The following is a 6,933-nucleotide window of genomic DNA, read 5'->3' on the forward strand; positions in this document are numbered from 1 at the left end:
AACAGCTGCAAACATCCATTAATCGTTAGCACATGGCATGTACAAAGTATTAATCTAGGAAAGCTGTAATTAAAAAATGAAAACTAACACATACAAATCAATATGTTATGAATAAGTATACTTAGTTGACAAGTCATCTATGCCAAAAAAATATTAAAAATTGCATAAACATCTTCACAGAATAATCCAGTAGCACAGGACTTAAAAGATAACACTGATGATTTGTCCAAGATTAGAAAGTATGACTCAATAATTTCATTATAGTTTAAATGTTGTAGTAATATGCATAGCTATTTACTGAAGGGCCTTGAGATAAAGGGTTATCTATAAAATTTTACATAGGACCTTCAGAAGTGACATGGGTAAGAAAGAATCAACTCCCAACAACTCATGGACTTTGATTAAGAACTAAAAGGTGACGCTCAGAAGGGTTAAGTCAGAAGAAAAGTTGAATATATTTAGAAGCTGAAAATCTCAGAAATTGTCCATTTTTCTCCTGTAGAACTGCTGGTCGACCCAAACTGTCATAGAAGCACAATTTTGGGGTTAGCAGTGCAAATCCCTATGGAATCCCTTTGGAACTGATTACCAAAACCCCTGGTATGTCTACTATTCTGGGATTCTCCTGTAATCAATTGAATGTCAAGTACTTTTGAATAATTATGCAATTTTATGTATACGTTACAGATCAAAGTTGACAAAATTTTACTTGTGGATATTCTACTTTTAGAACGTTGAAGATATTTCGGTCAATTATAAATTTTGTAACCTTTAGTTCCTGACCAAACAGTTAAAGACTGTTTCTTGTTTTGTGGTTCAGTAGAGCAAGCATTTTAGGTTTGTTTCCAGGTCAATAATGTCTCTATCTTTCAATAAACTTGATCTGAGTTTTTTAAAAAAATAATATTTCACAGTGAAAGAAGAGCAGCAAGGAATCTTTTTTTTTTTTTGCAAAATAAGAGAGCTCTATGTAAATTTTTAATTTTCCATGGTTAAATAAAATTCTAGAGAACAGTCTTCATCGAATAACTAATCATTGCTATCCAATTTTATTCAACTCAAAGCTCACACTCTACTAGGATTTAAGAGGCTGTAAATCACACTGGAAGAGATTGTCCATCTTTCTTCCTTGGAGCCAATAGTGGACTTGAACTTTCAGGGCTTAACTGCTTTTTGGGTTAGGTAGGCAACTCCTGATGAACTAGGTCATTAGAGCTCATTTGTGAATGTTGTTATGTGCCATCAAGTAGTCTGTGACTCATAGCAACCCTATGCACAACAAACAGCTCTGAAGCCTGTCCGGTCCTGAGCTGATCTCACTGACTCAGATACACCTATACTCACTACCTTAGTTACTGTGTCATTCCATCTCATCTGGGGTCTTTCTCTCCTGCACTGCTCCTCCACCCTTTCAAGCATCATGTCCTTCTCCAAGGACCTTCCCCTCCTGGCCAGATGCTCAAAGTGTGTGAGACACAATCCTGAAGGCACAGGATTCAAATCTAGCAGATGTTTCTCTGGAGGAGGGCCAATCTCCTTCCGTGCCAGTAGGATCTAATTTGACGATAAACAACAAGGAAAAAAACCAACAAAACAACAAACTGTGTAAGATGGAGCTTCAAAATTCTTACCTGTAAGGAGAAACTTGGTCTCATCTTCTCCAAGACAGACACACTTGTTTTCTTGGTGGTCTATAGCATGTTCAAGACTCTTTTCCAGCACCACAACCCACAAGACATGAATTTTCCTTCTGTCATCCTTAGTCAGAGTCATAAAATTTGGTGAGTGGAAGGAGGAGGTAAAAACAAAACAAAACAAAACAAAACAAAACAAAACAAAACAACAATGCACATGAATGAAACATAATATAAAAAATAATTGTATAAAAATTTAAAAAATTAAATTCTAAAACAAGAGAAAGAAATGTTCTACAAATCATTTAGTCCTTCCTTGTATTTGATTCTTTCCTTCTGAACTTTGACCTTGGGGGAAAAGTTTCCCTTTGATCCCATTTGAATGATTAATGTCAGGTATGTTACAGGAAATAAAGTAGAACAAAAATTATAAAACACAGGGAGGAGGGAGTAAGAAAAGTGCTCTTACGTACCGGGGATGATAAGCAATATCAAGAAACAAAATGTGCATAATTACACTCACATATGCAAAAACAATTAAAAAATATAGGTAACATTGAAAGGCATTTCTAACCTCATTCCTCCAAATTATAAAAGGGAAAAAAAGACTATTCAAAGTGAAACAACAGTTTCTGCCTGACAAAAAGTTATTGTTCTGATGTACCTTCGATTCACTTGTGACTCCTAGTGACCCTGTGTAGAAAAGCCCTAAACCCTGCTCTATCTGGTCCCAACCTCATTGTCTCCAACACACTCACTCCCACTACACCAATCACAAAATCGATCGATCTCATTGAGGGTCTTCCTCTCCTGCACTGTCCTTCCACTCTCCCAAACATGATGTTGCTCTCCAAGAACCAGTCCCTCCTTGCAACATGCCTAAAGTATGTCAGGCAAAGCTTCAGAATCCACGAATCCACAGAGCAGCCCGGCTTCACCCTCTCCAGAACAAACCTATTTGTTCTCCTAGCAGTCCATAGTATATCCAGAACTCTTCTCCAGCACCACAGCTCAAAGGCATCAATTCTCCTTCTGTCTTCCCTAATCACTGTCCAACTGTCCGATGCAAAGCATGTAATTGTGAAGACCATGGACCAGATCAGGCACACCTTAGTCTCCAGTCTGATGTTGTTACTCTTCAGTACTCTGGAGAGGTCCCTGACAGCTGACTTTCCCAATGCAATTTGTCTCTTGATTTCCTGGTTGCTGGTACCAAAAGTGTTGATTATAGAGCCAAGCAAACTAAAACTGCTAACTATCTCGATCTCTTCACCATCCATACTGATGCTGCTAATTGGCCCAGTGGTGAGAATCCTCATTTTCTTGATGTTGAGCTTCAATCCGTATTGAAGGCGGCAGACCTTGACCTTCTGTAGCAAGAGCTTCAGATCCTCCTCAGTTTCAGTAAGCAGGGTTCCGTCATCTGCATAACGCAGGTTGTTGATGACTTTTCTACCAATCCTGATGCCACATTCCTCCTCGTACAGCCCAGCGTCTTGAATGATCTGTTCTGCATACAGATTGAAAAGGTATGGAGACAAAATACATCCCTGGCGGACCCACTTCTTGATTTTGAACCATGAAATTTCTCCTTGCTCTGTTCTAACGACTGCCTCTTGGTCCAAGTATAGGTTTTGCATAAACACAATCAAATGTTCTGGGATTCCTACTCTTCTCAGAGTCACTCATAGCGTGTTGTGATCCACACAGGCGAAAGCCTTTGCATAGTCAATGAAGCACAGATAGACATTCCTCTGGTACTCTCTTCTTTCTGCCAAGATCCATCTAACATTAGCTATAATATCCCTAGTATGACAAAGAAAAATCATATACATTCTTACATATAATGAAGTTTAAATGTAGGTCTTAGACAAATTGACATTTTTATGATATTCTTTGCGTTCACTCTGGATTCATTTGACATCTGCAATGATCTCTCTGGTGCCACATGGTCTCTTAAACATATAGCTTGAGCTACTGGAAATCCTCTGTCTACGTACTGTTCTAGGTATTTTTGAAAGATCTTCAGCAGTGTTTCACTTGTTGTTCAGTAATTTGCACATTCTGTTGGATCACCTTTCTTGGGAATGGGAACAAATATGCATATCTATCAGTCAGGTGACCAAGTACCCATTTTCCAAATGTCCTGATATACACTGTTGAGTATGTCCATGGCTACATGTATTAACATGCATTTAAAACATGTCAGTCGGTATCCTATTAATTCCTGGTTGTGCCAAGAAATCTGGAGTACAACTACCCTCAACAACTGACGGGAAGAGGCCCATATTTATTTTCATTCCAAAAAAAAAATTACCCAAGAGACTGGAAATATCAACAACATCAAATATAACAGTATCAAACCCAAGCAAAATCCTGTTGAACATTATCCAAAAACGACTGGAACAGTATGTCAACAGAGACTACCAGGAATAGAAGTTTTGGTTTTAGAAGAGGCTGTGGTACTAGAGATATTATCACCAATGTCAGATGGATGTTGGCAGAAAGCAGAGTACTAGAGGAATGTCTATCTGTGTTTCATTGAATATGCAAAGGCATTTGACTGTGTGGATCACAACAAATTGTGGCTAACTTTGAGGAGCATGGGAATGCCAGAATATATTCTTGTGCTCATGGGAAACCTACATCCAGACCAGGAAGCAGGCAACAGAACAGAGCAAGGAAATACTACGTATTTCAAAATCAGGAAAAGAGTGTGTCAGGGATGCATCCTGTCTCTGTACCTTTTCAATCTATATGCAGAAAAGATCATTCAAGAAGTAGGGCTTTATAAGGAGGAACACGGCATCAGGCTTGGAGGTAGACTCATCAGTAATCTATGTTATGCAGATGACATAACCTTGCCTGCTGAAATTGAAGATGAACTGAAGCTCTTGCTGCAGAAGGTCAAGTACTGTAGTCTTCAATATGGATTCAAGTTCAATATAAAGAAAACAAAGATTCTCACCACTGAGCTGATTGGCAGCACCATCATAGATGGAAAAGAGAATGAGTTGTTTACAATTACAACTTGCTCAGCTCCAGAATCAACACTCTTGACACCAGCAGTCAGAAAATCAAAATACAAACTGTATTATGTAAATATCCTGTCTGAAACCCCTCCAGCGTACTGAGAAGCAACAATGTTGCTAGAGACTATGTTATGCCTGATCCAGACCATGGTTTTCATAATTCCTTGCTATGCATCAGCAAGCTGGATAATAACTAAGGATAACAGAAGAAAAATAGATGCCCTTGAATTGTGGTGCTGGAGAAGATTCTTAAACATTCCAGGGATTGCCAAGAAAACAAATAGGTCCTCCTTGGAGAGGGTGAAGCCGATTTTCTCCTTGAAGGTTGGAATTTTGAAGCTCTGTCTCACATAATTTGGGCAAGTTGTCTGGAAGGACCTCCTGTCCTTGGAGAAGGACATCATGTTCAGAAAGAGTAGAGGGACAGAGCGCAAGAGAAGACCCCAGATGAGATGGATTGATAAAGTAACTGGGGCAATGGATGTAGGTGTGTTGCAGTCAGTGAAACTGGTTCAGGATAGGGCTGGCTTCAGAGCTGTTGTACAAAGAAGAGCTATGAGATGCAGGAGACACTACAGCACATAACAACAAGTAGTGGGGGAGGTTTGTTGGCCTTAGCAGGTAGACAGTTGCCTGCCATTTCAAAGGTGAATGGTTCGAAACCACCAGCTGCTCCAAGGGAGAAGGATGGGCAATTTTCCAACACCTATAAACCTACTAAATGGTCAGCTATGACTTGCTTCTGACTCAATCATAGTGAGATTTTTAATGAATGAAGCAGGAGGAGTCCTAGCCAATGTTAATTTTAACCTGCTGATTTCCTGAGCTATGCATGTCAGACTTCTAAGCCACTAAATATAAAATGGTGCTGTACTTCTGTTATTGTAATGTGTTATTTTTGCAGTAATTTTTCACACAGTAATAGAAAATATCATACACACATACAGCAAAATAAAAACATATTTATATTTTCAAATGTCACCTCTAATGTAAATGCTTTTTTGTTTTGGTTTGTCTTAGTAACCTGAGTCATAAATTCTATGTATCCATCTAAGTCAACACAAATTCTGCCGTTTAACCCCAGTGCAACACACTCATCTGAATCAAACCAGTTAACAAGCATTTGCTCCATCCAGTTCCATTTGTGTCCTTATTTAGGGCTGACCCAGTTAAAATCTGGTCAGTCATTAATGTGTAATTTGCCTGAGTCATCATCCTTGGGTGTTCATTTTTGAAAAGAGGGGTTTTGTCAAAACGTCAGTCTTGTAATCGGCTGTGCCTATAATCTGGTGGCTTTCCAGTTCTTGCTGAATAAGGAGCTAAATATGCATTTCTATTTTTGCTGCTAATTAAATGTGCATGACACGGTGGAGTTGAGAAGGACAGAACTTACTAGTGCTCTTGTTCCTTTTGTGGTACAAACTATAAACCCGAAGTGACGTGAGAGCATTGTCACATCTTGACTGTTCTTTCTTCTATGTGAACACTATATCCTGGGGACCTGGCAGGGTAAATTTGACATGTTGTTGTTGTTGTTGTTGTTGTTAAGCGCCCTTGAGTTGAGGAAGACTCATAGCAACACTATGAGCAACAGATCTGAACCCTCTATTCTATTCTGTGACACCCTCATCATTTCTGATATACCGGAGCTCATTTCTGTAGTCATTGTGTCAGCTCATCTAGTCAAATGTCTTCCTCTCTTTTGACAACCCTTCATCTTTACATGCATGGTGTCCCTCTCTAGGGAATGATACAATAGGTATTTATCACACATGTGGTTTTAACAACCCCAAAATGAGGGTGAGATAGAGGCAGCAAGTGTGACAGATGAAAGAGAGAAAGACCCTATACCTTTGGGAGTAAGAAAACCCAAAGGGAATGAATTACATTCATTCAACAAAGTTGACCTTGAAAAAGATTGTTCCATCAATCTAAGCCTCAAGTTCCTAATTTGTATTTAGCAAATTCTTTTACTACTACTCTCCTTCAGCTCATCTGAGTAAAGGAGGGCTTCTATTAGTCTCCAAAATAACTTCTCCTCATTAATAGTCCATTGATCTCCACTTTTTCCTCCTTAGCTGATGTAATTTCATTTTAGCTATAGGGAAAAGTCTGATTTTGTCCTTCTTTATTTTCCCAAATTCAAGGGTTGCATGTACCACATCTACTTTTTGCCTCTTTCTCTCTCTTTAGAATAATATATACATAGTTTTATAGATATATAGATACAGTTTTATAGAGCGATTGATTGAAAGAAAGATGGCTAT

The sequence above is a fragment of the Elephantulus edwardii genome, unplaced genomic scaffold (assembly GCF_000299155.1).
Source record: "Elephantulus edwardii isolate Elephantulus edwardi_28Jun2011 unplaced genomic scaffold, EleEdw1.0 scaffold00035, whole genome shotgun sequence".
Lineage (NCBI taxonomy): Eukaryota > Metazoa > Chordata > Mammalia > Macroscelidea > Macroscelididae > Elephantulus > Elephantulus edwardii.